The sequence below is a fragment of the Arachis hypogaea genome, chromosome 2, assembly GCF_003086295.3.
Source record: "Arachis hypogaea cultivar Tifrunner chromosome 2, arahy.Tifrunner.gnm2.J5K5, whole genome shotgun sequence".
Lineage (NCBI taxonomy): Eukaryota > Viridiplantae > Streptophyta > Magnoliopsida > Fabales > Fabaceae > Arachis > Arachis hypogaea.
The window spans coordinates 93,743,893-93,759,674 of record NC_092037.1 but is presented as its reverse complement, the minus strand read 5'-3'; the positions used below and the strand labels follow the sequence as shown (position 1 = coordinate 93,759,674).

Below are 15,782 nucleotides of genomic sequence, written 5' to 3'. Positions count from 1 at the left end.
CACCTATTGAGCATAGGCTTTGTAAAAAGCTTGTCTGAGGCCACTCTTTATGTAAAACATAAGGGAAAAAATTTTCTCATAGTTTCCCTCTATGTTGATGATCTTTTAGTAACTGGAGATGATACAAGTTTGGTTGAAGAATTCAAGCAAGAAATGATGCAAGTTTTTGAAATGACTGATCTTGGTCTTATGTCTTATTTTCTTGGAATTGAGATCAAACAAAATGAGGATGATGTGTTCATATGTCAAAAAAAATATGCTAAGGAAATCTTAAAAAAATTCCAGATGGAGGAGTGCAAAGCGGTTAGCACACCAATGAACCAAAATGAGAAGTTGAGCAAAGAAGATGGTGCTGATAAAGTTGATGAAGGCTATTACAGGAGCTTGATTGGATGTTTAATGTATCTCACTGCAACAAGGCCGGACATTTTGTTTGCTGTAAGTCTTCTCTCTCGATTTATGCATTGTGCTAGTGAAATGCATTTAAAGGCAGCAAGAAGGGTATTGATATATATTAAAGGTACTGTTGATTATGGTGTGAAGTTTGAGAGCTGTCAAAATTTCAAGTTGTGTGGATTCTCTGATAGTGACTGGGCTGGATCCATTGATGACATGAAGAGCACTTCCGGATATTGTTTCAGTTTAGGCTCAGGAGTTTTTTCATGGTGCACAAAGAAGCAGGAGACAGTAGCACAATCCACTACAGAATCTGAATTCATAGCAGCAACAGCAGCTGTAAATCAAGTTTTGTGGCTGAAAAAGATCTTATGTGATTTACATCTCCAACAAAATCACAAGACAGAAGTGTTTATCGACAACCAGGCAGAAATTGCGATTTCAAAGGATCCAGTGTGTCATGGCAAGACTAAACATTTTAACATCAAGCTCTACTTCTTAAGAGAGATGCAGCAAAATGGAGAAATAACTTTGGTTTATTGCAGGTCAGAAGATCAATTGGCAGATTTGTTTATAAAGCCACTTCCTGTCAGCAAGTTTGAGCTATTGAGGCAGAAAATTGGAGTTTGCAGATCCTAAAGCAAGGAGGAGTGTTAATTATTTGCTTTTGAACTGCATTAAGTTTTTTTATTATTATTTCAGTTTGTTGTTTTAGTCAATTAGTGGTTCCTGCACTTTAGGAGAAAAGTAGTTTTTGTTATTCCACTTCCTTATCTAGTGGGTATGTGGCAGTTTCTGTTCATCCCACTTCCTAGTTTAGTGGTGATGTGGTAGTGTCATGGATTAAAATCCTATAAATGTACTGCTTCAGTAAAGTAAAAATGTGTGATTCCCATTCCTTTCACCTACGTATTTTTCTTATATCTCTGTCCTAAATATTTCTGTTTATACCATAAACCAACACATTTGCAAATGCAGATTGGGCAGCTGATCTTGATGATCGTATGAGCATTATGGAGTATTGCATCTATCTTGGAGCAAACTTAATAGCATGGAAGTCACAAAAATAGAGCAAGGTTAGCAGAAGTAGTACTAAAGCTGAGTATAGAGCAATTGCGTCGGCCCAGGCAGAGGTGGTGGCAGTGCATCAGCTGCTCCAAGAGTTAAATGTTGCTCAAAAATTACCCCCAACTATCTATTGTGACAACCAAAGTGCTTGTCAACTTGTAGCTAATCCCATAAGTAGATGCAAACACATAGAGTTGGATCTTCATTTTGTGAGGGAATTTGTGAACCAGAAGAAGCTTTTTGTGGTACACATCCCTGCCCAAGATCAGATGGCAGATGTATTGACAAAACCAGTGTCAATAAGACTCTTTGATAAGTTTAGAAACAAACTTAGAATGAGTGATTTACCTCACCTAAGTTTGAGGGGGATGTTAAGAGTACTAAGATTAAATAATTAGTTAGTGAAGTCAATAGGATTGTGATAGTTTCTGAGTTTGTTACTGCAGAGTAGTTTAGTTCCTAATTACCTCTTCTTGGTCTCTTCTTGATAGTCATGCATGACTATATATATGAATAGTCTCTGATGTAACTAAAGCACTAATATGCAATACACTTCACTCATAGTCTTTTACAATCTCTCTATGATTCACAACTGTGATTTCAACAGTTCAAAATTCTTGCGACAATTCGAATTCCGTAGCTTCCGAGATGATGGGGCTTCTTTCACCAAGTTGATTAGAGACCGAAAGGCAATCTATAAAGACATTCTAATACTTACGATTTATTTGAATGAATAAATAACTCATAACCCTCTCTTTTCTGTGTGGTCACTCTCCTATTCTCAAAATTTTTCCCTCTCCTTCTTTCTGCCACCTTCCTCCACTCTCACCGTCGTATGCCACCCCCTTTCATTGCTTACATGTCTAACTCTCAAGGTCATCGTAAAACCTTCCGTCGCGCACCTGACACCCAACTTGAGGGGAACCGTTGTCGCCGAAGGCAGAATCGTCCGCCACCTTCCTCCCCTCTCTGACTCTTTGACTCTGCAACTACAACTTTCTCTACTTCTCTAACTATCTGCGACAATGTGACTGCATCTCTTCCTTTCTAGTCTCTGGCACGCTGCTGCTCTTCTCCTCCTTTTTGCTGCCAATTCAGGTAAGATTTTATAAGAAGAAACTAAAAAGACAAACTAGAATTATACTAACGCTTCATGGCAGGAGCCTTGGTCACAATTCTTGACTCGTCATGGAAATTCTATAAACAAGTTTTGTGCAAAATGATGAAAAGATTGCAAGCAATTTTTACCAGATAAAATATAAAAATAAGGAAGCATAGTACTTAATCTAAAATTTTACCTAAACAAGTCATACATACAAAGTGATCTACTCTTACCAATTTGGAAATTCTAAAGTTTGAGCAAAGCAAATTATATACTAATTTCCCTTTCTATTTCATCAATTAACTTGTTAGAAAGTTGACTAAAATGGAAAAACAATTCAAGACTTATGTCAACTGCATTCACACTATAATCTTTTTATTCTTTGTCCTTTTTAAATGGTTTTTAAATCACATTTCTTTCTCCTCTTTTTCTCCTCACACTTTGACATGACAATCAAGTGCATTGTGATAGTATCCCATTAAATTAAATGGGATCATATATCAAACCTCTATAAGACGTTGCACTAAACAATAGTATAAGAGCATTTCATAATCAAGTTAATAAATTTAGGACTGAACAAGGGGAGGAAAAAATTAATAAACTAAAAAAATTGAATTTATTACTCAATCTCAATAATATTAATTTAATATTAATAAACTGAATTCAAATAAAAATTTAGTAAATTAATAACTTAAAACTCAATAGAATCATCAATAATACATCATAAGGATATTCAAAAAAAAAAAAAGAAAATAATATAGCATAAGTACAACAGATTGAACGTTGAAGAGAATAAATGAGAAGTCTTACTTGAACTGGCGGCAAAGGAGAGGAGAAGAGTAGTAGCGAGTCAGAGACCAGAAAAGACGAGATGCAATTACACTATAACAGATAGTTAGAAAGGTAGAGAAAATTGTAGTCGCAGAGCCAGAGAGCCAGAGAAGGGAGGAGTGTGGCGGACGATTTTGCCTCTGACGATGACGGTTTCCCTCAAGCTGGGTGTCAGGCGAGCAATGACAGTTCTGCGGTGACCTTGAGAATTAAACGTTTAAGCAGTGAGAGGGGGAAGATGGCGTACGGCGGTAAGAATGGACGAGGGTGGCAGAGAGAAGAAGAGGTAGAGAATTTAAGAGAAGGAGAGCGACGACACATAGAAGAGAGGGTTAGAGGTAGGTTTTTTGAGAACAAATATATATATATATATATATATATATATATATATATATAATATGGATATTTTGGTCATTTTGTATAATAAGGATATTGAAGTTATTTTATATAAAAAAATACTAATTCAGACGGGTATAAAATTTGGTTCACCTGATTTTTGATTGAATAACTTTATCCGGTTTATGACAAAAATAATATGATTTAACCGATTATCTGTGTAGTAATTTGATTGGTTGAAATAAAAGATTCTTAAGAAAAGATATTTTGAACAACTTTATGTGAGTGACCTCCATTAATTAATCACTTAAATGAAGTAAAATAATGTTAAGTGTTAGAAATATAATTATTCATGTGTCTATTTTTATTAGTTTAAATTTTCAGAAGAAATAGTTTCATAATATAGTATTAGAACTTTTTATGACCTAAATATTTAGACACTACAAGATTTTTATTAATTGGTGGAGGTTTTATAGTTGGAGGTTTTTCAAAACCTCCCCAACATCATCTATTTGTGATCATTTATAAAATTCCCAAAAATAAAAATCTAAACATTTACATAGTTAAAACACCCGCACATTTAAAGGCCGAAACAAATACTCAAAGCCCATACTAAAGATGTAAACTAGGGTTAGCTTCGAGTGAGATGGAGACTGAGCAAGACCTAATCGAAATCCTAAATTACAGCCGTCACCGTCGCTGCTGCCACTTCCATCGCCACCGCTACCATCATTCATCTCCTTGCTGCTAGCTAGCACCAATGCCACCATGTGCTTCAACAATCTCTTTTTTCGTTATTTCTTCTGTCGATGCATCTCCTCAGGTCGCGACACGCGGTAACATTTAAGTTCTCTTTTTACGTTCTTTTGTACATTTCTATGGAAACTTTTTTTGATTGTTACTTTTGTGATCTCTTCTACGTTAATTTAGTTTGATTAATTACTTCTCTAATTTGTTACTTTTGCAATTATTAATTTAATTTTTTAAGAAAAATAATATCATGACACTATATATTAGTGCATGCATCTAAACTATATATTTATAAGTTACATAATCTCAAAATATGTAAAGACCATTTTTTTTTTCGAAACTCAATGAATTTAAGGGGCAACCAAAATTAATTTATGGTTTTGATTATATTGTTGACTTATGACTCCTAACAAAGCGAGGGGACACCCTTAAGGCGATTTAAAAGGACATGAGTTAAGTAACAAATATATCAATTCTGAAATTCTAAGCCTTTATAAAACTTCATGCATGGTATATCATACATCTGCATTTCCAAAACAAAAAGAAGACACATATGGCTAAAAATGGTGGTGTGACATATAAACAAATAACATGTTTCTTTATTATTATTGGATTTGTTATTTGTGCCATCATTGTTGAATCGCATGACAGTATTCCAAAATGGTCTTCAGCTCAATACAATGGTCTTCAACATCCGGAATATAAGCTGAAACGTTGTGTTCAATCATGCAAGAGCCGCAATAGATATAATCCGGAAGCGAAGGAGGATTGCATTAAGAGATGCAATGCTAAGTATAGTCCCCCGGTAGAAAGTTATAACAATGGTAAGTATTTAAATTTTAAATTATTATATTATATTAACTATCTAATATTCATATTTGATTATATGAAAAATTTTCCACTCATTGGTGAGTGTTAACTGATCAAAGATACAAAGTATGTAGGATATTCAACTATATGATACAAAATAAAAATTAAAACAAAATCATGGTACTTTAAGTAGTTTATTATAATCATCATGAGTTCAACTAGCTAGGAAGCTAATATTTTTCATCTGACATCGGTCTATATTTTTTATTTTAAATTTTATATTCTAAAGCGTAAATTTTAAATTATGTATCTTAAACTCTAATTTTAAACCCTAAATTTTCTAAAAATAAAAGTTATTCATTCATAAAAAATTGGATAGAATCGTAGTGGTTCAGATGACTTTCAAAAGAGTGAGTAAAAAAAAAAAGTTGAATAAATAATATTAATATTTAAAAATTAGTTTTTTATATTTTTCAATATTAATATATGAAATAATAAATACTTCAAAATTATCTTAGTTTTTTTTATATTTCACCAAAAGTGTAGAGTAGTATAAAAATTAAGGTTATTATTTTAGTTTTTTTTTTAAATTGCACCAAAAGTGTAGAGTAGTATAAAAATTAAGGTAAATTCGATCATACTCTTTGTAAAATAACAGGTAACTTATCTGGTGTGATGTGTAACATCCTACCGCATAGAGCTTTACATTTAAGTTGTAAAATAGAGGTGGTGTGGTATTACGACCTCTAAAATAAGATATATATAATAATAATAATGAAAAGGAGATAGTATACTAGGAGTCTTGAAAAACAGGTAATTCAAAATTGCAAAATAAAAGGTGCAACACTCAAAAATACGGATTACTTGCATGCGAAGTAAACTAAAGATCGTAGGTATAAATAAACAGAAAGTTAGAGGACCAAAAGTACAAAATAACAAGCTCCTAACTTAGCCTGCGAAGCTAAGGCTGGCCGGAGAATATTTACATATGTATATACATATCCCAAACCCAAAATACATAGCCAAAAACCTAGCTCTCCACAAACCTCTAAGAGGAGAAAAATAAAACAAGTTAGTCGGAGAGAAAGTTAAGTACATATATACATAACTATACATCAAAATGAAACCCAGAAACCACTCCGCTTCAAAAGTCCAGACGCCTAGCGAGGTGCCTCTCGACCTGCATCTGAAAAACAACAATACAGTATGGAGTGAGAACCGGAGGTTCTCAACATGGTAAAGGTGTCACACATATAAAATATAAGGTTTTGAAAATGTCAGAGGCAATCCTAGAACGCCGACACTCAAATTACAAAACTTAAAGTACTAAAAAAAACCATAAAGGGGTAGTTATCTAGGAAAATCTAAACTCAGTTCAAACTTAATTTTAACACTAAACTTGTCCCCCTTTCCTCCGTTCCTCTATCTTCGGTGAGTTCGCAAGGACAGACAATTTGCAAGCACAGGTAGGAGACAAGTAGTGCAAGTAGCAAATATAGCAATTATCATAATATATTCAGTTAGGCATTCCCAAGTAATGCATAGCAAACAAACAAACAAAATGCACATAATGTATGCCTGTCCTATGGCTGATGAGACTCATCTGTCGGTTATCAAGCTAACCCGACAAGTTCGAAACCCTTGGACTATCTCCCGTCGCGCATCCCTATGAGTCTATGCATAGCTTTTTCTCATTTTATTCATAATTCATGCATTCATATATAACTGTACTACTCAATGGGGGTTACCATTCCCGAGAATTTATACGTGCCCGGTCACCTTTACGACGTAGGGTCAATAGAGTATCGAGTTTCGACTTGGAACACATGGTGGCAAGCCACGGTACTTTACCCAAGAAAACTCGTATCTCAGATCATTTGAGTGCATAAGCCAAATAATATTCATAATCATTTATAAACATTTCATATTCATACCATCAAAGTCATAGCACCAACTGCGCTCCAAGATTACATATTTCCAAACTTAGTTAATCACTTTTTCAGCTTTACTTCATCCCCAAGTTATCTCTATTTCCTAACTTCAGCTAATTACTAGGCTTACTACTTTATTTTATGACTAAAAGAATGAAAATAGAAGTTTAGAATTTTAAAATTAGGTTTAAAATTCAAGAACCCAGATTTGCTAAAACAAGGGCCACGCGTACGCGTGGGCATGAAAAATCCTTACTCACGTACTCAAGCCTCCTGCTCGCGTACGCATGAATCCCAACCCAAAAGGGTTGGTCGCGTCGCAAGTATCTGGACGTGTACGAAAATCCCAGGTCACGCATACGCGTGGAAATACATTTTTCCAAAAATTTTGCTGAATCTGAAAAAGTTGCAGAATTTTATTTTGGGACCCTAAACTTCCGACACGCATAACTTTTTTGTTTCAAATTCTTTTTCTTCTGTTCTTTGAACGACGTAAACTTCACAAATCCAATTTTCATATAAAATAAATTTGAAATCATTTGGAGTCCGGAAGCCAAGTTATACTTCATCGAAGTTCGGCCAAAAATCAGTTTTACTCAAAAAGCTTCCAACCTCAATTTTCATTAAACCAAACACTAGTCATACTTCCATTACATACATTCAACATAGCCACATACCATTTGCTTTACCAAAGTCATCCATAACCTACTTCAATCAATTATACATCAATATGTACATAATCTCATACCTAAATTTCATAACTTTAGTCACAACATTCACAACACACCACCACAACTCGTATTCATTTCTTTTCCCAATTTACAAGCATCAATAATTCATCATTCAGCAATCCAACATTCAAACTCCAATATCAATAATTAAGCCAAAACTCAAACATTTATCATTAAGCACTAATCAATTTATATGCTTATACGTTCATTCCTATCTTAAAGTCAACTAGCTAAGTCTTCACAGAACATTATATATTACATACGTAAAAACTAAAACCATACTTTGGCCGATTTTCATGTATTTTTCGAGACACCAACAAAGCACCAAATACAACTCTCAAGGTTCAAAATCTCCAAGGCAAGGTCTCCCAAACTCCAACAGGCCTCCAATGTACTCAAGCAAGCTCCAACATACACATTTACAAGCTAAGCCTAATACACATATATCATACATACACACCCAAATTCAATACCCAACACACTAAATCCAAGAAATTGACTAGGGTTAGTGATCCTTACCGTATCCACAGACCAAGAGAGCCAAGTCCAACAAGCTCTACAAGCTAAATTGAACCTAGAGAACCAAAATCAACAAATTCTCAACTTGGATTCTCTTAAAATTCGAAAATTTGAGGGATAGAGAGGTTGAAGTGATAGAGTAACTTATCTATAAAATTGTTCCGATGGATTCGTAGAGATCGACGCAATAAATACGTGGCCGCAAACGGTGCGACGATCGGAACTCGGATTAAGAAGTTGTGATGGTTACAAGTTGAAACAAAGGTTTCTCTCCCCCCTTGGCTATGTTCAGCATCCCTTTTGCTGAATGGGGAAGAAAATGAGTTTCAGCTCATTTAAGTGATGAGTTGGTTGGGCCCACGGGCTCGGTTTTAGATTCGGTTCAATTGGTTCGGTTCATTTGGCTCAATCTTGGGCCAAATTCTTTAAAATTAGTGTCAAAATATTCGTTTTAATTAGCTCTATCCTAATTTAATATAATATTCACATTTTTTTCTTTATCAAAATTTAATTTATTGACTAATTATTTACTAATTTAACGGGATTTACATTATGTGTCACTTTTTAATTGGTTATTAGGTTAACCATGGTTAGAATATTTTATAATTAAATTAGTTTTTAAAATATGTAATTATGCAATTTTTTAAAGTATTAAAAAATGAAACATGGCTATTTTCCAAAATCATTTCTAGAAGATGTAAATTGTATCCTAATTCTCTGTAATGACTTTCGACCTTTCACTCCTCTGTCCCAAGCAGGACTGTCTCGTTGATTTTAATCAAATTATAAACCAACTGAATAAATAAAAAATAACTGATAGGGAGTTTTAAGAATGCAGAGAAGAGAGAAAACCAATTTGTCCAAGCACGGCGAAGCAGATTCTGGCCACAGGTGACAGTAACGACGGACGAGGACGCGACGACGAGAGACGCACCAGAGCAAAGAGACGCAACGACGCAGAGTAGGGGAGCCACAAACGCGACGACGTAGTGTTGGAGATGCACCGGAGCTGGCGAGATGAATCAGAGGAGCCAACGATCGTGACTTTTAATTTGGACTCTGGAGTTCGGCCGTTCGAGACTTCAGGAGAGGCTGACTAGTGAGGAAGTGTTGCTGAGTGACATTGAGAGAGAACGAGGAAGAAGAATTTAGTATTAGGGCTACCGTTAACGTGATTTGAAAAAAAATCAGTTTCTAATCGTTTAATAAATTATACATTTACCCTTTTTAAAAATTTATTACAATATAATCTAACTATGCTTAAGATAATAACTCAAATTAAAAATAAATATTCAATTAAGATGTGACACATCATAGAGAATAATTTTTATGTTATTTTAGAGAGAATTTGATAAAATTCATCAAAAATTAATAAGATATTGAAAAATAAAGCATATAAATCATTTACCTATATGAGAAGGGCCTTAAGATGTAGTCAAAATAACATATGAAATAAATATTTAGGTTAATTGCGATTTATTCCCTGAATTGTAGATTATGTGATCTTTAGTCCTTAATCTTTAAAAATTTAAATGTTAATTTGCGCATTTTTAAAGTTTAAGGGCTAAAGTTGTATGTAACCTAATAATAATGTTCAAGAGGAAAGTGGAACTAATCCAAATATTTCATTAGTTTAATTTATTTTTAAATTTACTTTGTGTTCCATTTTAGTTTCCGTGTTATATATATACTTTGAGCTTGAAGTACAGTACTCTATAGTCTATATATACTAACACTATTGTTATGTGAGAGAGAATTTTTTCCAAATAGTTATGCTAAAAAAACCTAACATTTTTTTTTTCTGCAGGCATGTAAGAATTGAAATTTAAATATATCTTTAATTTCAATATATAGAAGAAGATTTGAGCACCTCATCGATCAGACCAAAAAATGATTCACATTGCAATACGGGATGATGTTTAAATACTTTGTTAATATATTTGTTACTTTCTTATTATTTCAGTTATATATCCTTGAGGTTTAAATGTTTAATAGTTAAATTGTGCTCTAAGGCAATAGTAGCCATTATTAGGCTACAATCAAACGTAATAAAAAATTGTGAAGTGAAATTATTGCCGCCGAAATTTCTTTTACATGCTCATCCAATTTAAAATTTATTTAGACGAATAATCACAAATGAAGAAATATTGCACACTGATAAAATTCGAAAGCGATTCACAAAGTTAAATTTTTTATGCATAATATTTGTTCAAAATTCTTGCGACTATCCGAATTCCGTAGCTTCTGAAATGACGGGGCTTCTTTCACCAAGTTTATTACACATTAAAGAATAATTTATGAAAACACTCTAATACTTAAAATTTATTTGAATATACTTAAAGAATTTTTAAAAGATAAAAAAAATAAAATATATATTTTTATCTTTAATATTGATGATGAAAGGGAGATAGTAAAAATAGAGTGAATAGCAGTAGAATAAAAAAAAAGTATGGAGAGAAAATCTCGATGAAAATAATAGAAGTCGAGAGAAATTGCTACTCGAATGAGAAAAAATGGTATGATACGATGATGAGTAAGTATGTGATAAGTATATAATTAAAAAAAAAAATTGATTGACAAAAAAGTAATATAAAAGATAAAATTGAAGTTTATTTCAAATATTAAAAATAAAATTGAATCAATTAAACGTTAAAAATATTTTAAAAGTATTTTAAAAATATTAAACACAAAAAATATATTTTATTAAAAAATAAAAATAATTTTATATTTAGATATTTCATGTGAAAATATACTTTTATCTAATAACTATATTTAAGTATAATAATATAAAAATATTTTTTTATTTATTTATAATGTTAAAATTATTTTTTAAATAAAAAAATCTTTTTAAAAATATAAATTATAACTTTATAAAAAATTTAGTATTTTTATTTTATTACTAAAATTTTTTTAATATCGATTTAATGGTACAGATTTTTTACCATTCGTTGAGTTTCCGTTATGGAATTATCATTCATAACTCCACTAGATCTGGTAACGGAGAATCTCAACACGTCTGGATTGGGTGGTTGACCTTTGTTCTTAATATTAATACTACATAGGGTCACTCACATAAAGTTATTTAATTTAAAACATTTTTCTTAAAATTTTTTTATTTTTTAACCAATCAAATTATAAAATATATAATTGGTTAAATTTTATATTACAAAAAATAATTTAGATCGATTTAAAATTTAGTTCACTTAATTTTTGATCGAACCAATTTATTCGGTTTAATTTTGATAAAAATAATATAATTTAACCGATGATGTGTATTAATTTGATCGGTTGAAAACTTGAAATAAAAGATTCTTAAATTAAAAAAAATATTTTAAACAACTTTATTTATGTGAGTGACTCCATTAATTAATTACTTAAATAAAGTAAAATATTAAGTTGTTAAAAATATAATAATTATTCATATGTCTATTTTTATTAGTATAAATTTTTTTTAAAAAATAATATCATAATATAATATTAAAATTTGTATGACGTAAAGATTAGAGTTCAATCCTTTTATTGATTCCAAAAGAAATAATTTAATATAAAAATATAAGACAATAAAAAAATTATGCAAAAAATCACATAAATTCAATACAATTTTTTTGTGTGAAGATGCGTGTTTACCACTAAATGAGATTAACCAAATATTTAAAAAATATATATATATATATATATATATATATATATATATATATATATATATATATATATATATATAAAAACAAGTATCAAGTAATATTTTGAAATAAAAAAGATTCACATAAAGTTTCATAAAACGAAAATATTACGAAGAGCATGGATTGAATGAACTCTTGAAAATATTTTACAGTGAATAATTAAATTAGTGTTTGAAAGATTATAATTTTTAAAATTAGTTTTCGAAAGATTATTAAATCAATCAAAATCATCTCTCAAAATTTAAAATTAATCACATTAATTATTCTGCCTATTCTATAATTAATGACGTTAATGTTTGCTGAAATAACAAGTTTATTGACAACACACAATACACTTAGCTAATCCAATAAATTAATAGAACCATGGCAAATTAATCTCCAAGTGCACAAATCCTATCTCATCCATAAATGTGATTTTTGTGCAGCAAGTCAGCAACATACCACTTATCGAGAGATCAAATTGTTATTGCTCCAGCATAATGAGTAGCGGAAATGTAGAGAACCTCCAAATCTGGGACATTGACCAAATGCCTTTTTTTATTAACGATTAATGGATTATGCAGGACAAAAGAGCTAGCAGTGAAATCCAAATTACTTGTAATAAAATTCAAACTAATCATTGAAGCATTTTGAGATAAGTTTATGCAGTTTGAATTTTATTATAAGTATTTCTTCCTTCTTTTTCGCATTGAATTGAAGAGCTCGAACTATAACTACGCCTTTCCATTTATGGATCAGATTAGGGTTTGTGTACTTGGAACTAATTTCATATAGTTCCATAAACATATCTTATTAACAACCACATTGGATTAGTCATGAGTGAGTATTATGAGTTGTCAATTTAATTTGTCAACACAGTAAACATTAATGTTGTTTGAACAGAAGAACTAACGTGAGATATTAATAAAATGCATCCATTTTAAATGAATATTGTAACTTTTTTATGTAGTGTTAAATTAAAATAAAATCAAGCATTGAAGTGGCGAATTTTATATTAAATTTTAAATCAATTTTTATGATATATAGTTCCACAAATACTCATATGATATTGTGTGGGATCTAAAATAAAATGAAACTAAAACTAAACATTAGAGATGTTCTTAAAATATTTCGAAGATGATAATTTTAACTGATTTAGTTTTTGTAAGATTAATTTAAAATTTGCGTGATTTTACTGAAATATTTTAGAATTTTGAGATGTGTCAAGTTGTTAGGAGAAGATCAATTCAAACAGTTATCGAATTCAAATTTTGAATTTTAAATTATTTGCAAACTCAATGTATGCATAAAGAAACAGTTGACACATGTTAGACATGAAACTAAAGAACTTTTCGATCTCGTAACATTACTCTAAAAAGTATTAATAACAAACAATAAACTTTTGTTACTCAAATTACATTACTCTAAAAGTGTCATTATGTAACAATGACCATTATTCTCGAAATGTTTCGAAGTCAAGAAGAGGCAATCGAGCTTAATGAAAAATAATAGAAATACCCTTATAGAGATAATAAGTAATAACACTTTGCTACAATGGAAACACATTTTTTTTTTCACATTGATAGTTAATGACTCTTACGTAAAGCGAGGGAGACAAAATTCTAAAAAATATATTAGGCCTATATATAGGCGCATAAAATATAGTCTTTCATAAAATTGTAATTCCAACGAACACAACAAATAAAAGAAAGAGAAGAAGCACATATATCATATATGGCTAAGAGTGGTGCACCACATCTACATGCATTAACATTGTTGATTATGGGAATGATTATTTGTACTGCTGTGACTGCTGAATTTCAATATGATAGTCTTGAAGAGAAGGAATATAGGACTAGAAGGTGTATTGAAGGATGCAAATGGCGCTTTAAACATAGTTTTACAATAACAGAGCACTGCATTAAGAGATGCAAAACTAGTTTTAAGAAGGAGACTTAATGTGTGGTAAGTATATGAGTCTTTATGATTTTTTATTTTTTATTTGTGAACTTATAAATCTTTTTGAGATTATATTATCGTGTTTTTGTATATATACACTGTATGATAAATTTTTGACTTATTTCTAAGTATAGAGTGATTAATAAGTTAGACCAAAAAAAACTTAATATCGTATTTTGTATTATAATATTATTTCTCTCAACAGTTTAAATTAATGAGTACGTAAAAATATATTAACAATTATAGTTTTAGCACCTCTATTTAAGTAAAAAAAAAATTATTTTGAATTTGTTTGATTTTTTTAACATATAATTTTTTTTATTTGTCAAAATTTCTTTTGAATTTGTTTGATTTGTTTTTAATATAGATTTTTTAAAAAATTTGTCTCCTGTTATTTGTTTTAAATAATGATTGAATTTAACTTTTTTTTTTGTTATAAAAATTTTGATATTATATTATGAGAATATCTAAAATAGCACCCAACAATGATTAATTATTTGCTTCTGCAGGCATAATGTGTGAACTGAAATTTAAATAAATCTCAAGATTGTTTGAGCACTTTGATTAGACCTGCAATGATTCACATTGCTAATTAATTTGGGGTGTTTAAAAAGACTTTTGTTTATGATATTTGTTATTAGTTTCTTATTATGTTCTTCAATTATCCTTGTGGTTCAATAGTTTATTTGTAGGCTATAAGGCAATAGTAGCCTAAGCAATAGTAGCCTCATCGAATGTAATAAAAAATCAGATATTCTTGAGATAGTAGATTTTAATAATTTTAGTCGGTAATTAGTGAGTATAAATATTAAATTATTTTTAATAAATAAATTTTATTAATGTATATATATTTTTTGATAAATATAAAAATAAATTAAGATAAAATATATTTTTTGTTTCTGAAGTTTGGTAAAAAATTTAAAAATATCTTTAAATTTTATTTTATTTCAATTTTGTCTTATAAATTTTTAATTTGCATCAAATATACTTTTAAGGGTTAATTTTTTAAAAAATTTAAGACTAATTCAACAATAATTTTATAAGATCAACTCTCAACACAAAGAAATCAAACATAATTTTCATGTATTATTGTTAGATTGGTCTTAAACTTTTTAAAAATTTAGTTGTCAGGAATATATATATATATATATATATATATATATATATATATATATATATATATATATATATATATATATATAATGTAAATCGAAAACTTTTGGGATAAAATTAAAACAAAATAAAATTTAAAAATATTTTTTAAATTTTTAATAAATTTCAAAGACAAAAAATATACTTTACCCTATAAATTATGTTGATTTATAGATGTTTTATATATATAAATTTTTTTATAAATATAAATATAAATTATTATTAATTAAATATCAATGTAAAATAATAATATTTACGAATTATCTAACTAACATTGTTAATAAAAATGGTCAAATGAAATGATTATGCGGCAATTACTTTTGCATGCTAATCTCGTTTATTTAAAATTTAAATGAATAATCACAAATGAAAAAGTACTGTACATGCATGGATCAAACTCGAAAGCGGTTTCCAATGTTGATTTTTATGCATAACACTGTTAACAAAAATATTTAGGAGATAATACAAAAATAATTTAAAATAATCTAAGTTTTTTATGTATATAAAATTATGAATATTAAGTTAATAAAATAATTTT

The 15,782-nt window shown here is 29.8% G+C and overlaps 2 long non-coding RNA genes across 2 annotated transcripts; both read left to right on the top strand.

The window, feature by feature from the left end:
- The first annotated feature begins 4,998 nt into the window (after positions 1-4,998).
- On the top strand, positions 4,999-10,567 carry LOC140180176 (uncharacterized). Its single transcript, XR_011874263.1, has 2 exons — positions 4,999-5,307; positions 10,282-10,567. It is a non-coding gene; the product is annotated as an uncharacterized lncRNA (long non-coding RNA).
- Positions 10,568-13,716: 3,149 nt separating this feature from the next.
- Positions 13,717-14,884, top strand: LOC112751756 (uncharacterized). The gene is made up of 2 exons (XR_011874261.1): positions 13,717-14,098; positions 14,602-14,884. It is a non-coding gene; the product is annotated as an uncharacterized lncRNA (long non-coding RNA).
- The last annotated feature ends 898 nt before the right edge of the window (positions 14,885-15,782 follow it).